This window comes from Alexandromys fortis, unplaced genomic scaffold (genome assembly GCF_014885135.2).
Source record: "Alexandromys fortis isolate MF-2015 unplaced genomic scaffold, M_Fortis_MF-2015_v1.1 scaffold_6, whole genome shotgun sequence".
Lineage (NCBI taxonomy): Eukaryota > Metazoa > Chordata > Mammalia > Rodentia > Cricetidae > Alexandromys > Alexandromys fortis.
This window is the reverse complement of record NW_026067902.1, coordinates 3233007-3250837: the sequence shown is the minus strand read 5'-3', so window position 1 is coordinate 3250837 and position 17831 is coordinate 3233007. Positions and strand designations below refer to the sequence as shown.

Below are 17831 nucleotides of genomic sequence, written 5' to 3'. Positions count from 1 at the left end.
ACCGCCGCCCGCCCTCCCCAGCTCCTGACGCACAGCAAGCGAAAACAGGATTATGTTGTGTGGTTATTACTTCTAATCTCTCATCTGACCAGCAGAAGTAGGCATCCTTGCTCATACCGGGCCCTGAGCTTCGGAGGGTAGGGTCAGCCACTGCGAGTGCGGGGGTTTGCATAATGAGTGACCCTCCCGAATTCCGTCCAGTCCTAGTCACTTTCCCTCCGGATGTCTGGACATGCATGCGCGGTTCTCTGGAGGTGTTCTAAGAAACCCGAACAGCACACAGGCCCCGACTGCAAATTCAACCGGAAACAGCGTCATCTATTACCCCCCGGGCAAACAACCCTCAACTCCAAGCTCTGAGCCTGGCAAACCCAAGCTGGTAGGGGTTAACTAGCTTCCCTATCCTTTCCCCAGCTCAAGTGCTACCTCGGTGATAATTGCTCTGACGTACTTTAAAAGAAAGTGGGAGCCTTTCCCCAACGGACCATGATTAAATGAGAACTCCAAACCTGCAATGCTGCTTTTTGCTACAATAATCACTCATTAAAATAGCAACCCCTGCAACCTGATTTCATTAGAAGCTGGTGACGGCGGAAGCGGTGGGGGGTGGGGGGTGGGGGGGGGAGGAGAGGCTTCTTCGGACCGACCTCTTTGGAGAAAATAAATCTTAACCTCAATCTTCCCCAACCACTCACATCACCAGCCCTCTACTCCTGCCTTCCTCTCTTCTCACTCTCTCAACCAAGACAAGTCGGCAGAGGAACGTTTTACATGTAAATATGTATGTATTTACATTATAATTGTGTACACATCCATATATTCACATATGCATACACACATAAGCAAAGGTATATATAGGCCATCGGGAAAACAGTCAAAAGAGATATGTGTTTTCCCAAGACCGTGCTAAAATGGAGTCAGAAGAATCGGGCCATTTAGATGTTTATAAAAAATTGAAATAAAAAGGTTTACTGCAAAACGTTCGGGGAGCTGAGTCAAGCACTCCACACCTCCCGGCTCCTCCCCTACCGCCCCCAGCCACCTTCCTCCCTCCGCCCTCCCCCAACACACTTCCTCCCCGCCCCTCGAGGAGCCGGCTATTAAAAGCTGCTGACGTCAAAGGAACGGCCATCTTTGATGAGGGCAGAGCTCACGTTGCATTGAAGACGAAACCTCGGGGAGGTCAGGAGCTGTCTTTCCTTCCCTCCCTGCCCGGTGGCTCCTTCACTCTTGTGACCTGCAGGGATCGGCGGACAGCATCTTCTGGAGAAGCCAAGGTAAAGAGCCCCCTCTCTGGATCGTGGTCCCGGCCCTGGATGGCCGCATAAACAGAAGGGACCGCAGCTGGCAGTCTAAGTGAGCCTGGACAAATACAAGTGTTGGTGCGCTTAGGGTGCGGTATTCCCTATGTGCAAGTCTGCCTAGACTCTTGCCTGGGGCTACATAAAAGTATTTTCGAGGTTAGCTATTTGGAGAGGGAATGGATGGGGACACTGCAGATGGAGCGGTGGGGAGAAACAGCGAGGATGCGTGCAGAATAATAACTTACTCTTTTGAAACAGCCGTGGGACCCTCTTCCATCTTGCGATGCAGTTTGGGGATATGTTTAGGTTATTAGGGTTGTGGGTTTCTTTCCTTTTTTTTCTGTAAAACAAAAAGCAAAAGCAAAACACGATCTTGTCGTTCGTTCTAACTGTTGTCCTTAGGGCACTGCTACCCAAGGGAGATAGAAAGCAGGGTGTGGGAGCTGAGGAGGCGAGAGGAGAAAGGGGGAGTTCCCGCCCTGGGCAAGCTGAGCTGCGGCGGCGACAGCAGCCTCCGTGCCCCGCAGACTTGATTTATGCCGCCTGCCCCATGTCAGTTACAAGCGGGCGGGTGGTGATGAGTGGAAGAGCTCCGCGGAGGGTTGGCCCAGTGGGCTCGCCTGGAGGACTGCGGTGGCCTGAGCTCAGCACCCTGGACAGGAGTGCCCAAAGCCCGCGTCGGCGCCCTGACCTTTCAGCACCGCGGACAGCGATCAGGCGGCAGCGCCGCATTACCTGCTGCAGAGATGCTTGGCCAGGGCTGGAGGCCAAATTTTCTCTTGGAGATCCTGGTCTTATAGAAACTCTTAGCAGAGCTGGCATACTAGATTAAAAGGAAGATAGAAAAATAAATCCTGTCAACAGGGATTTATTTACAGAAAATTGCCTGCCTGCTCTCCTCCTCACCTCCCACGTAGCTTCAGGAAATAATAGACTACTTGTAGAAATCTTCTGTATCTCTCCCTGTGCCTTGTTCTAGACAGAAAATAAACACAGCTCTAAAAACGGTCACTTATCCCCAATATGACATGAAAATTGTTAGATTTTTGTTTTTAACGCAGGGTAGATATGTCTGTTTATGTTGGGTAGGCTGAAGTGGTCATATATGGAAAAGCTAGTACGATCTGTTTATAGGACAGTTCCCTCCCTAAATTTTTGATTTTAAAAATGTGGATCATCTGAACTAAGTAGAATCAGTTTTAGGGATGAATCCCTCTTATTTCTCCATTTATTCTCAAAACTAGGTATAAACATGCATACACAGCCAAAAGAAATTTTCATCTCTTTGGCCATGGTTTGGAGTTTGTATGTTTCCTATCAGTACTGGTCATGGCAGATTGATTGCTTTAGACTTTGACATTAAGTGTGGTCCTCCTTGGGAAAACCCGACCATGTCCTTCAGGGTTATGCAGGTGAAAGGATCATGGTGCGAGGCTGAATCTGACCCCAAGGTTTCCTGCGATTTCTATTATGGCACTGCAGGATTTTGCTGAGGTCATGATAACTATTTTCTTCTCTGAAATAAAGAGACTCTGCATGAGCAAAAAATCATTATAAGGATAAATATCTATTTGATTTAGATTTTCATAATTATCATGAAAGTGTCAGGACTAAAATTATTAGCTTTCTGCAGTTAGTAAACAAGAGTGATAGCTTCATCTGTAAGGATATATAGATACAGATATATATGTATGTATGTATGTATATGATCCAATGCATTAAAGAAATGCTGGTACAACCCCCTTTTTTAAGACCCGTCTCCCAAAGGTTTTGAATTATGTTTATTTAGTCATAACTCCAATCATCTGTGTTAGAGATACTAAAATCACTTGTCTATGTAAAAGGTTTACTTTATCCACAGCTGGTTATTTCTGGGTTACTTTTCCTTTTCATGAAAAGCCGTGTGCTTCCATGTATGTATATGCTGATTATATTACTGTATGGAGATGTAAATTGCTTCAGTGGAAATTTATCCAAGATTATGGAGCTGCATGGGAGTTTATAACTCGGAAATCTTCAGATATAATAAACAACTATGTTTTATTGGTGGAAGGTGGAAGCAAAAATACGGACAAGAGTCTATTTAAATGCTCTAACATTATAGCGCACATCCAGACAGCCCTGCGTAGCTGCGTCAAATGAAAAGCCTAACGCTTCCTGAATTGTGTGCTTGAACATTAGTAATCACTGCTTGGTTTATTTGCTAAGGGGAGATGAGGAAAGGGGTACAGGACTGCGGTAAAGCTGCCAAAGGGTGCAGAGCTGGGAGAAAGAGGTAATGTGGACGACTGCACAGCTAAATATAGACTAGCTAGCTGAGAAAATAAAGGAAAATGTAACTGGGACAAAGATTTAATGTTTATTTCATTGTCAATCTTCAGCAGGAAAATAATAAGTTTTTTCCCTCATTTTAAGTTTGAATTTTGAAAATCCAAGACAATGTGGTGAAAGAGGCAGGAGCAGAGGGGTGTGAGGATGAGCCAGGAGACGGTCACACGACCCTGTGATGGTACCTGCTTGTTTGTTTATTGTTTTCTACATTTAGGCATTCCCAACACAAAATAATTTACAACTTCTGTAATCCCTTCGTGGTAAAAGCTCCCAGGAACTGACAATTTTACTTTTTAAAATATGGACAGTTTCAAGGCAGACTGCCCTTTAATTTGTTAAACGATGTTCCTAAACTCTGAATGTTAACCCTAGAGTCAAGGTTATCACTTAACAATTGATTGATCCTCTGGTGACTCCTAGCAACCTTGTAGCAGATGGCCTTCAGGAGAGCATGTTGGCTTTGACCATTAGTAGAAATAAAAACAATTTAATCAAGAAATTGAAAGAGGAAGCAAAAGAATATTGTGATTTTTTTTAAATGATGCACTATCAATACGCAATGCTTCTTAAACTATTAGATTGCTTTACAGCTCTAGAAAGGTAGGAAAATTCATGGATTTTTGGCCTCAGCACTGGATACATTTCTGCAATGTCATCCCTTGCCAGCAAGCATCAACCAAATAGGAAGATATTGATCAATCAGGAAGTAGCAGATACATAAATGAACCCCTTGTGGGGTATAAAATTTCATGGTTATATGGTTTTTGACCTCAGTAAGTTTAGCATATAACCATCTTAATAGAAATAGAAAGTAATAAAACATCACATAATACCAGAATGAAAAAGCAGTAAAACATCAGGGAAAATTATGAGACTGTAAGTAATTCATTTCTCAGTAAATAAGACCAATAGCAAGGAATACAGTTTCAGAGGAAGGCATAATGAAAGCGGACATAGGACTTGAGCTGGCTTTGAAAGGTTAAATAGAAATTAGAACGATCAGCTAAGTAAACAACTTCAAGTTATGTAAGCGAAGCTATCTTTGCTCGGGGAACCCTGAAAATGTCTGTCCAGTTGAACGTAGCAGAAAGCTTCTGCAGAAGAATTTTCTAGAATAGAATTAGAGCCTTCCATGGAAGGCTTAGAATGCCAAGTTTAGGATTAGATATTATATCCTAAAGTTGATTTCTGAGCAGAAACTGATATAAATAACAAAGCAACCAGGTCCTGGCTAACATCCAGGGACTGCTGTTGACAGGGTGGTTTAATCCATATAAGTAAAGGGAAATGTTAGTTCATCAAGGGCAATTCATTAAAAAAAAAAACTTCATTTCCCATCACTCTTTAGGATATGTATACCTACGTGGACATGTAGCCCCTCGCCAGAAGGAAATTGTAGTTTCCATTTTTCTAGAGCAAATTATTTGAGATGAGCTCATGCCAAGGAAATTAAAAGGTCAGGAACCAGGTGAGCCGAGGTCCTAGAATGCATATTTGAATAATAAACATGGTATAGAAACCTCTCTCCCTTCCTCTGAGTTTTCCAAATTGGCAGATGCACTGAATGAGGGGCAGGGAGGGGGAAATTCTTTACATGTCTCATGCTGCGTGACAAATAGGACCAGTGTCCAAACCTAGGATCCAGGGGAGCTGGGAGCTTCAGTGGAGGACAGAACAGGTTTCTTTTCCTGCTAAGCTGCTGATTCTTGTTGGCTCCCGATATCCCAGAGCTAGGTTGAAGTCTGAACTACATGCATTCCCCTTTTTAACCTTGTAGTTACCACTCTCAAGATGGAACCTCAAAATTCCAGATACTGACAGAAACACTAAACCAAAAAAGCCAACACGTCATCACTGCAGAGGAAGAAACGGCAGCTAAAGGTTTTGTTACTTTCCTTCTGACTATGAAGCATGAGGAAATTTCCCTTTTTTGCTATTTACGAAAACATTAGTAGGAAAAAATGTGATGTTTTGACCTCCAGGTTCACTGCCCAGGGGAAATTGGGGCTGTGGTGGCATTTAAGCTTTAGGAGAAAGTTGTGAACCTGGGTCCAGAGAACCTTTCTCAGGTAAGAGGAAAGGAAGAATGAATCACAGTGTCAAGGAAGCAGGTGAGTGGAGAAACTGGTTCAAGAAAATTAGTCTTATGAAGGAAAAGAGGTTTCAGAATTGCTATTTGTATTGCTGTGTTTTCTAATTATCTTTAGTGAGATTGCTGCATTTCTAACTGTGAACAAGTTCAAGTGGATTCTCATTTTAAATGAAGTATGCAAACTACAGTCAGATGTGTCAGATGTAACACTAAATAGCATTTATTAAGTCGTGAATTTGATTTGAAAGGACAGACGTACGAAGGCGGTGACTAATCCAAAGCACTTTGGGGGCTGGGGAGGCCTGAGTCACCTCTGCTGCTAATTCGTCAAGTGCTGGTAACAACTTTGTAGCCAAGTTACTCATATCATTTTGATTTTGTAGGTGAGGGAGTTGAGGTAGAGTCAAGACAAACCAAATGATGCATCAGAGAGCAGAACCAGGAATAAATGTAGCAGCTTGACTGCGGAGACCAGGCTGTAAGCTAATGAACTGTGTTATTTCTTGTATCGTCTATTTTCCTACTAGTCAAGTGAATCACAGTGAATATGCATTAATAGATAGATAGATAGATAGATAGATAGATAGATAGATAGATAGATAGATAGATAGATAGATGATAGATAGATAGATAGATAGATAGATAGATAGATAGATAGAGAAATAGATTGAGAAATTGATTGATATATTGATTGACTGATTGATTGTGTGCTAGGGATTGAACCCAGAGAATTGAGCATGCTACGCAAGCACCCAATCCCTACACTACACTGCAGACCTCTGCACATAATTTTTTTTCCCATCTTTTCCTCCTCATTTGGGTAGCAAGGCATTCCTGTGGGTATGCTGGTTGGGAGCCAGGAGCCCCACTGCTATGCTGAAGCAAGTGTTTATAATTTCCTGTTTCAAAATCAGTCTTTTAAAAACTCTCCCGGGCACTATAAAATTTCATCTACTCACCCACAGGCTGTGTTGGTCAGTATAGCTGCCATTCCGATGCAGCTGAAACCCTCAGCAACGTGTGTGGGTTTCAGAAGAAAGACTTTCAGCTCCCAGCCATGCTTTGGTCACCAACCTGCCTGCTCAGATCATATGATTCATGCATGCCCGGTATCATATCCCTTTCTTCGCCCCCTGTTATTTCCCCACTGAAACATTATTTGATATCATCTTTCTAGTCAGTCAAGGAATCCTGACTTTTGCCTCACAGCTCTGATCTACATCGTCGCTGCTTTGAGTGTCAGCCCTTTTTCTTAGATTTGTAAGCATCTGGCACATATTATATCCTACAGTCTTCCCAGGCATTTTTAATTCCTTTTTAAAATAAATTACTTTAAAATTTTTCATTTCAAGATTCCATTTTGTTCAACTTCTGTGTCTTACTTAAGGCAGTTTATTGGCTGTTAATTTCTAACTTTCGCTTTTCATCTGCCATTTAGACGAGAGAAGGGATACCTGTGTAGAGTCTCTGAGCTGCTAAGTATTTTTAACGTAATATTTCTGTACTAACTGAATCATATAATACCTATGACCAGTACAAAAACTGATCACACAGGACTTGCTTGACATTTGTGAGGTCCCGGGTTCTAGCCCCATCACACAGAAATTCACATATCTCAGCAAAGAATGCTTGATCAGCTGCAGTGTTGCTCCCTCCAGGTAAAGTGTTACAAGCCAAGAAGAGATCAAACAGATTGCTTGCTTTTTTGGTTTATTGCTGACTCACAAACATTAACCTTATCTGCAATTAACCTGCTATTATAAACAAATCTGCATCCCAGAAGAGATGGCTCAGGGGAATACTGCTTAACTATTAGTGTCTCTCCTTTTCATTCAGCCTAGAGAAAGGGAATTTGGATGCCTCCTTGGGGTTGATGCTAAATGACTGCTCAGCTAAATTTACGGCTTGCAGTTTGATCAACAAGAAAGGTATATTTGACCCTTATGCCGTTGTTCTTTCGTCCTGGTGATCCCAGGGTAGAGGGATCTGTATATCTGCTGACTCACTTCTTGCCTTCCAAGGTGGTCGGTCCATTTTTGTACTTGAAGGGTAAGGCGATTTTCTCCCAAAGCGACATGGTCCACACTGACCAGCTGGCCTCAGCTTCCCTTTCCCTTCTTTTATTCATATGTCACTAGTTCTAGATTTTTGAACTTGGAAGACGAGGTCCCACCGTCTGCAGACTTGCTTTGGTGGTTTCTGCCTTATATTGGGCAGCTCTGGAGGAAATGAAAGTCTCTCTGATGCCCCCCTGAGGCCAGAGTTCAGTACTGCACCCCTGCCTCCTTTCTGTTTTAGAGAATGCTCTCAGACGAGCTCTGTCTGCCCTCCAAAGAGCATGGCTGAATTCCCTTTCTATGGAGAGTGTGGGGCTAAGCCGTTCGTCTTCTTTATTTATATTTCTCTGTTGCACAGCCTCAGAGAATATGACTGGGAGATACAAAAGAGTCAATTTCTTAAATTCCCGTGTAGTTATTAGAGGTTGCTCTGATGGCTAGCCATAGATAAATCACACTGTGACTTCTTTATTGATAGATGGAAAGCAGAGGGAGATAAATACCAGAAAGCCTGCTGGGAAGAACACCACTAAACTGGGTTCATATGAGGCAGTCCATCGAACTTTTTTTTTTTATTTTAATGAGAAAGTCCATTATAATTTCTTTGTGAGAAGATTTTTACTAGAAATCAAAATCCTATTCCTGGTTCATGTTTGAGAAATTCCTGAACATGATAGGCATTTCTAACTTGACTGCCCATGCGTTCCCCAAACATCATCAGCGGTTACTATGGCACTTTTGTTCATTTACTCGGCAATATTTTCTGAACAAGCTGCCGTTTACCCAGAAAACTCTGTCCTGGCGCTGGAGCTACAGCAGTAAACAAGTATGTTTCTGCTCTCAGTTTGACATGCTGAGGATACCCCATTCAGACAGTAGGATTTTAAGAGGCATGTTTCAAATAGGAGCTTTTAAAACCACAACTTAGAAAAGAACTCGGGAGGCTATAAAGATGGCTCAGCTAATAAAGTGCTGGCATTGCAAGCACCAGGATGTAAATTCAATCTCCGGAACCCACAGGAGAAACATGAAATGATGGCGACACATGCCTGCAATTCCAGTGCCTGGACGACAGAGACAGGAGGGCTAGGCCTCACTGGCCAGCTAGTCTATCCTAATTGATGAACTCCAGGCCAATGCGAGACCCCGTCCCAAAGGAAGCAGATGGCATTCCTGAATTCCTGGCATTCCTACGCTTGTCTTCTGGCCTCCAGACATATAAGCACCCACACGCATGAGCACCCATGCGTGCCCAGGCACATGCGCATACACACACACACACATGCACACACATTCACACATACATAAAAAATCAGCATATGAAATTAATCTGATAGTAGGTTTCTTGTACCCACCTACAGCAAGATTACTATATCACGAATGAATATATTAAGAAACATCCTTGGTCACCTAGACTAAACAAACAAGATATGACTTAGTGCAAATTTGTCTTCATTTACTTGACAATCACTAGATGATATNTTTTGCATTTCAACATCTGTCTTCATAGGGTTATCTCCCTGTCTAAACCACTTCTTACCAATGGAGAGAGAACGAGGCATCAAAAAACATGTCACCAGAGGGCCAGAAAACTTACCCTCCTATCTGAACTTCATGGGACAATGCAAAAACAAGGTGGCCAGGAGAGAAAATGCAATATTTTTGTACTTTCGTCCCCTGTAAGCTCTCCACTATGGGCCACCACTCAGGGATTCAGAAAGGTTAGCTCCCCAGTCCCTACTTTTAGAATTTGACTTCTGTTTATTATTTAACATTGGTCTCACCTCCCTTGAAGGTTTATGGCATGGCTTTATAATTACCTACCTATGCATTTCTCTTCCTTAGTAGAAATGGAAGCCCCAGAGATCAGAGACTAACGCTCTTGATTCCTTAGTGCCCTGCATGCACCAGGTATACAGGAATGAGTGAGTGGCTGGGGATATTCCCGTTTCTTTTCAGAGAAGTGAATTCCACCCATTTAAGTAGTTCTGCCTTTTATTGACCAAACATTTCAATCAGGAAAAGTGCAATAATTGTTCCATAGCCCTGTAGGTAGATTCACCCTAAATATTGGAATAAAATTGTGTATGAAAGCGGTGCCTTGGCTCACCCCCACTGGCTACCAAACTACAGCAAACAATTAATATTCTGCTATGCTGTTTCATCATCTGTGAGCCAAGGGTTAAAACGATAATGGAGAACAGAGAGTTCTCAAGAAAAGTAATACTGAAAGCAGAATTATATTGAGATTTAAAGCCATTAGCTAAGAGTGATTTAAGTCACTTTCCTATAATGAAATCATTTAGCACACAAAATGCATACATTTAAAGCTCTCTATCATTTATTAGTATCAAATGGTATTTTTAATCATTGCCTATACATACACTGAGTCATTAATTTGTGTCTTTGGCCAGCCCTTGTCTTCAGAACCACATACCGCTTTATTAGGATGGGCATGCAATGTACGTGCTGTCCATATTGACTTGGCTCTCCGTTAAATATCCTCTAACTGCCAGCTGCCAGCATCTTCTTTCCTAAAAGAGAAAAATATAGACTTTAGCATGGCCTAATTTATCATAAAAAACCCAATGTATGTACCCAACTGAATGGCTTTTCCTCCATACTTTCTCATTATTTAAAAACTCATAGACAATAGCTCTGTACTCAATATTCTGCAGAATGTATAAACAATGACACTCAATGATCACAAAGACAAAAACAAATAATTGACTAAATGCCTGATAGATACTATACTTAACCCTTGGCTTAGGTTAATTCATGTAATCTCTCTAAAAACATCTGGAGTTCTTGTCTTTCTGAATGTAAAGTCCACATTTGACATTTTCCTCTCTCCCCATGAGTTTTTCACATTTACGCATAATCCATTGAGACCCTTCTACACTTTCCTAATGGAAAGTGGTTCTCAACTTTCCTAATGCTGTGACTCTTTAAGAGAAACCTTTTTGTTGTGGTGACCCCCAACAAGCTGGGCAGTGGTGGCACACGCTTTTAATCCTAGCGCTCAGGAGGCAGAGGCAGGCAGATCTCTGTAAGTCTGAGGCCAACGTGGTCTACAAGAGCTAGTTCCAGAGGCTGCAGACCAGCTAGACCACTTGAGCTCTATGACCTTGAACAACTCACCTGAACTGAACTGAACTGAGCCTTGGTGTTCACACATGTTAAAAGAAAGTGAGGGCTGCTACGAATGCCAAGTGGCCCTAAGGATCTCCTGCTGTGAGTACAGTTACCTCTAGCATGCTGAAAGAGAAAAGCAGATTCCTGGGTTCCGTTAGCCAGTGAAGCCACAGTATATTTCTGGAGTTCTTGATTGCAGGTTATTTGAAGAGGATATGCCTCTTTTCTTCTTTATTGTGTTGTCTGTTTAGAGAACCAACAGGCCATGATATCACACTGCTTTTTAGCTTTAGCAGCATGCATGATAAATTGGGAAGATGTATCAGGAGTATTTGATGTTTTATTTAGGGGAAGGTTTTTAAACGCCTTTGATAGCATTTCTAATTTGGGAAGGGCCTCATGATTTTTAGAATGATATTTAGATACCCAAAGAGGCTCAGTTTTCACTTAACTAAACACTATCCCACTCTTGACTTATGCATTTTAAGGTCCCTTGAGGAGGAAAAAATAAAATACAAAAAAGATTGGTTTTCTGTGTAAAAGAAATGTACTGAAAGCTGCTCAGTGAACAGTTACCCAAACCGCATCTGTTGGTAGTGCTTTGCACTCAGCTTTCTGCTGAGAGGTATGGGATGGGGTTAGGTTTCTGATCAGATATTTGTGCATGTGTGTGTGTTTGTATGTGCATAGAATATACAAGCAAAGACATGTAAATACAGGGTCTTTCTTTAGCTTAACTTGGTACTTGATTCCTACATGTATTAAAAACATTTAGCTTCATCTCTAAGCTAATAAACATAAAATGGACATAGGCAAGTCTTATGAACAGCACACTGTTCCAAGGTTGCCTGCACAGCAAGATCCTTGTCAAACATGGAGGCAGTTTCCCAAGATATTGTATACAGCAATGACCTCAGTGTCCTTTGGGGGAAAGTTCTGCAGATCTAAGCCTAGCAGGCAAATGATCATGCAGACAAAAAGTTTTGAAGCCCCATATTCTGTCCACATTACTACTGGGTGAGAGTTGTCATAGTCCTATCTGTTGTAGTTAGTTTTATATTTAATCTCTATAGCAACATACTGAGTGGTAGATTCTATTTTCCACACTTACATAGGAGAGTGTTTGGTCAAGATATTTTAAGGATCCTAAGGTGTTAATTGCCACTCTCCTCTGCATGAAGGGCCTTATACTAAGATAAGGGGTAGTGACTAAAATGCCTGGCATTTTGTTCGAGCTAAATTTGGGGGGAGAGAGTGGTTATAGCCAAAATCAGGTTACCAGACTTCATCCTCTTTTCCAGTATTAGAACCTGTGAGAACAGAGGGCTGCAGAAATATGTATAGTCAGACGGAGAAACTAGGACCCCTTAGGTCTGACCCTTCAGAGGAGCAGAACCTGCCTCAATGAGCTTACAATCTTGAAACATAGAAAACTCAACTTGGCTGGGGACATGCATGCCAATCTTAGAGAAGAAATCTAGCAGAAGACTGTGTTATGATGCCCTCTGCCTGTTTCCTATCTCACAGAGCACTATAAGGGTGGTGGAAGGGGCAAATAAAGGGTGCAGGGACTGTTGAAGGCCATTTTCTCAATATCAGTCATGTGAAAAAGTGGAGGTTCCTATTTTGTGAGACAAGATAAGAATCGATGAGCCCTTATTAGGAAGAAAACCATTTCGTCCAGTTTCTGCTTCTGACTTAGTACTAAAGATGCTGTGGTCAGGCAGAACAGATTTAAAGGATAAGTCAGATAGGTATCTGGCTACAGGATGAGGACAAGGGTCAAAGGTGTGTGTTGGGGAGGGGAGGGGGTCAATGGAAAATTGTTTCTTGTAACAATGGCTCTATCTAGTATTCTAGAATCCTTTTCTTGAAGTTAGCCAAAATTTAGTATCTCAGGAGTCCTGTTTCTCCACCTACAGTCTTACTTGGAGCCTTTGTAGGATACAAGAAAGCAAAGATGCCCCATGTACGACAGCTAAAGCAATGCCCGCCCATCCCTGCCCCTGTTGCCTCCACAAGAAATGGCCTGCTCCCACTTAGGATCTACAAGTTTTTGTTTTCTACCCTGGGCCAGAACATCAATGGCCTTTATAGAAGGGATCCTCATACCTCATATTTCTCTTCTTTTTTTTTTTTTTTTTGCCTTCTCTTGTTTAGACTCATATACTTGAAGATGTGGCATAGACCTATAAGACTGTATTTTTAGAAGGAAGAAATCCCATGGCCCAGACATAACTCCTCACCATGGTGGCTAGCAAGTGCTGAAGCCAGTGCCGCCACTGGCTAAACCTCAGTGCCTCTTTACTCCTGGCAACACTACCCCATCTCTTCCAGATTTTCAGTCTTGGCTTTGTTCTTTCTTCTGATGAGAATCTCCCTACCTGTTCTTACTTCAGAGGTCTTTGGTCTCAGATAATGAACAACCTCAAAACTGGATAGAAAATCTGCTATGGTTTGAACTATCAAAGATTCATGAGTAGTTATTGTTTTTTTTCTTTTTTAATTAAATGGCCATTTGAGTGTTGCATATGGTTTCTTTTTAAAAACAGCTGTGAATTTTCTTTGATAAAAAAGATTTATTAGTTTAAATTTTTAAGTTAATGTTGAACAGTCAAATCACAGGAAGAAAAAGAGAAAATAATTCAAAGAACCAAATGAGCATTTAAACTCTCCTCAAATAAATAATCTCTTCTCCCATCTCCTTCTATGTCCTCCCTGCTTTTTCTCTAACTCTCCCCAACTGTCTCTACTACTTTCTGTACATTTAATGCAATTTCTGCACATTAATACATAATGCAAGCATGGCATGATTAAGTACTCCCTGTGGACCTACTATGGACAGGGGATTGCCATTGTTGTTTGGACTCTATGTTCCAGATTCCTGTGATTGACCCGACTTGGACCAGGTGTCCAATCAAATGGGAAGGTATGTAGTGTCATGGAAATGTATTACAAGCTAGAGCTACACAGATTAATTGAGGGATGGAACCAGTTTCAAGTCAAACTCTATGGAGTTGGTGGGTGAGGTTGCTCAAACCTGTATCTCCAGTGCCCAGAAGAATTCTATTTCAGTGATAAATAATAAAATCCCATATTTTGTAAAGCACAGACACATATATGCTACCCCCGAAAATATTATATTGGGTATAACATCTTCTGCTTTAGAGGAAAGAAATTGTGTTAGGAAACTTAATAAGATCAGAAACAAGCATCTTTTACATCCTCTTGAATTCATACTTTCATGGTTCTATAGTACAATCCTTCCTTATAAAATTTATTGAATAATTGTTGCTCCTTCGATACATTTCAGGCACAGTTCCAAGCAATGGGAATAAACAGAGAACACAGCACTATGATAAAAGCTACTTTCCAGTAGAGAACAATTGACAATGTTGTGAACAAAATAATAAAGGACAGGGGATAGTCTAATAGCACCACAAGGTATAATGGTGGTTTAGGACGAGTAAAGACAGGATTCTCTGAGAGGTGACACTTAGCACTTAAGCAAAGACAAAATCATCTCAAGGCTCAATGATGAAGCAGTCCCTTTGGCATCTGATTCCATCACTGACCACCAGCAAAACCAAACTAGACTGTGATCTCAACAATATAGGTTCATCTTCCTATTGTCATCTCATCTTTCTCCGAGATTCCAAGATCAATGATACCTATTGTTACAGGCACAGAAAGAAAATAAGTCTAAAATCTCTATGTCCCATAGTAGCAGGGGACAGAGATAATCTGGGCCTTGGTCCCAGTCTTTCTTCCTCAGGCTCATTTTGTTTCTTACCATGCCTATACTGTGGAGCCAGAAATACTGACGGATGAGTTGGGACAAACATGGCCTCTGTAAGCTGAAGTTCTCTGATTAATACAAAACCTAAAAGCTTTGCACTGAAGGTGGAATTAGGTGGCAAATTTCCTGTTAAGCCTAAGCTTCTTCCTATGTTCATTAATACATGGGCATTAGAAAGGCATACGTGGTACAGTGGGAAAAGATGCTGCTCTGTGCCCCAATCAGCCATCATATTTAGCTATGTCAAAATTTCCTTAGGCACAAAGGGGGAGGGAAAGAGATAACTTCTGTCTCTGCATCCACTAATTATAACTTGTTTCTCAGTCACCAAAGGGGACCAAGGTAAAGTTGAGTCATCTTTGGCCCAATGGGAAGGTAAACATTAAGAATTAGCATTTAATTGGATGATGGAATACAGGAATGTACACCGATCAGAAAAAAGAAAAAAAAACTGAGTCTAAATGTGTACTTGGAGTACCACATGGTACCACTGCATCCACAAGCTGAGCTTTAAGTTCATGTCCTCATTTCACTTGTTCTAGTCTCCTTTTTCTCAGATACTCTAGGAATCTAGTCTGTCTTCCTTCCTTCCTTTCTTCTTTCCTTCCTTCCCTCTTCCCTCCCTCCTTCCCTCCCTCCTTTTGACATCTTTCCTTCCTTCTGTCCTTCCTTATTTTTTAACTTAACAATAGTCTCATTCTTTTTTAAATTAACAATTGATTCAATTTTTTATGTATTATTAAAGTGGAAGTTAGCTCTCCACCTCAAGACTTGAGATTCACAAGAGGTAGACCTTTCATGCTCCCAACTGGTATCCTCCCAATTGACTAAAAACTCTGACCCCATAAATCAGAGCTGGCCTCTTGGTGAAATGGATAAGGCTCCTTTTGAATCATTGCTGACATACTTCTTTTGGATTTGACTGGATGGTGATGCAAATGAACTACATCCTCTATAAGCAGACTTGCATGGAGCATTCCTATCCATCCTGAGACCATACACCTACTACTCAGTTACATAAGCCAGAGAATTTAGCCAAAGATCATTCCTGCTGCCACCACAGGCTTCCCAATGCCTTTCCAGTCAAAATTGGAGCCCTACATGAAAGAACTGGATGCCTTCATCTGAACAGGGCATCTGTAGCATGAACCTTGTCTTTCCAAGGAAGCTGAACCATCACAGACCCAAATACTATGTAAATTCTGGAGAAAAAAAAGAGGAAGATTTTTTTTCCCTCAGAACATTGAACATTAAGGATAAGTATGACTCTCTGGTTTTGAACTAGAAAAATAAATGCAAATACTTTATTGTTTTGTGATATTTTTCTATTTGATGAAATTTTTCTTAGACCAGTCTTAGTAAAGGCAAATGTATTTGAAGCTTTTTCTCTGTCTCTCCAGACATGTTTCACGTTCAATCAAGAAAACCCTGGTTTCTCCTTTAATTATCAGAACCACTTACAATGCTAGAAACAATTCTTAGCCAGCCCTCTTCCCAGGCAGCACCAGCAAAGGGAACCCAAGGGAGGAGGCACCGGAAAATAACCGTGAAGACTTTGCCACTATGCTGCCGCATCATGGAAAACAAGCCAGGCAACTGACTGGAAGCCCTTAGAGCCCTCTCCTTTGTCAGTCTATAGAGTACCAAGGAGCAGCTGGTTCACAGGCCACCCAACCGGACATATTCCAAGCGTGCTCTGATTTCAGTCTGCATGATTTTTAGACTCAGTTCTGACATCAGATGGTAGACCCCTGAAGATCAACCCCTGGGTAGATGGCCTGACTACTTCTTCAGGTCCTGTGCCAGTCCAAAGTCAAAACATAAAGTCTCAATTATTTAGTTAGACTGCTGTTTTACCCTGGGTTCATCCAGAAGCAGAGCCTGCTTGAAGGCTGTGAATAGCTGCAATTAATCAGGACAGTGGTCTTAGGAAGTGCTGGCTGGTGAGGAAGGGATTTAGACTAGACTTTGAAGGAAGTCACGGAGAGGTCGTTAATGAGCAGGGTGACCCTTGCTGAGGCCCATTCTAGCGGAAGCCCCCTCTGAGGAGAGTGCACGATATGTGCAAATCCCTTACCTGAAGGGCAGGAAAGCGGGAGTCCTATGCAGCAACCATGGCTACCGGCTGCTCCCTGGGGCACGTCATGTATTCAGCATCTATGCACGGATATACGGAGAGGTTAAATAAGTTGCCGTATGTCCCTAACCTTTAAAATGACAAGGCTGAGATTCCTTGTAAGAACTGCCTCTAAGACCCAGCTCCAGCCACCATAAGCGCCCCCCTTCCCCATTCCCGCATCCCAGTTAGGTGGGGATTCTAGTCTCCTGCTGATTTGAGTCACAGCTCAACCTCGCTTACCCCTGTCACCGCCACCATATGTCCTGACTCTTTCCTCTCCTTTCCCTTCTTTATCCCTCTTATTCCTTTCTCTCTTGTGGTTGAGTTGACACCAAGGAATTTCTCACTCCTGTCTCTTGGGTGTGCCAAGCTTTCTCCAGCACTGGCTTATCCCTCTCCTTCTCCAGACTCTCTTACCTGAGGCAACTGTATCCACTAGCTTCAAGCTGACAACATTGAAATTCTGAGTTCTTAGACACTCTCAAACACCCGCTTCTCCCACCCACCCCCACTCACATCTGTGTTCCCTCTGCTGGCAAAGCTATTTTTTTTCTAATATCAAGCCAATATGTAAGATTAGTGTCGCTGGTATTGAGGGGTGGTATGGGACACAGAGAGAGAATAATTATCTCCAGTCTGACAAGAAAGAGTGATAGAGAGGCACTGCCCTCAGGGTCTTGAAGAGGACACTGTAGCTACCAGCCAAGACTGTTTTTCCCAGGGGCTAAAACTACAAAGAGGATGGGCAGGCACACAGGATGCTGGAGGGCTCTGTTGTACATCCCATGTAGCCAGCACCAGCATCAGGGAGTGACTGAGGGACTCTACCCTTTGCAGGTCCCAAACTGAAAATAAAGTCAGTACTCAGAGAACTAAGATGTGGCTCAGTGGTAGAGCACTTCGAAAGCACACATAAAACACTGGTTTCATCCCTGGCACAACAAAATGAAGAAAAGACAAACTTAAGCAAAGGGGATAGAAGTCGTTGATGGAA

The 17831-nt window shown here is 42.2% G+C and overlaps 1 protein-coding gene across 1 annotated transcript in view; it reads left to right on the top strand.

The window, feature by feature from the left end:
• Positions 1–1144: 1144 nt before the first annotated feature.
• Snap25 (synaptosome associated protein 25) overlaps positions 1145–17831 on the top strand; it is a 74080-nt gene continuing 57393 nt past the window's right edge. Inside the window, exon 1 of the mRNA XM_050134480.1 lies at positions 1145–1277. The gene's annotated coding sequence lies outside the window, so the exon portion shown is untranslated. The remainder of the gene's footprint in view (positions 1278–17831) is intronic.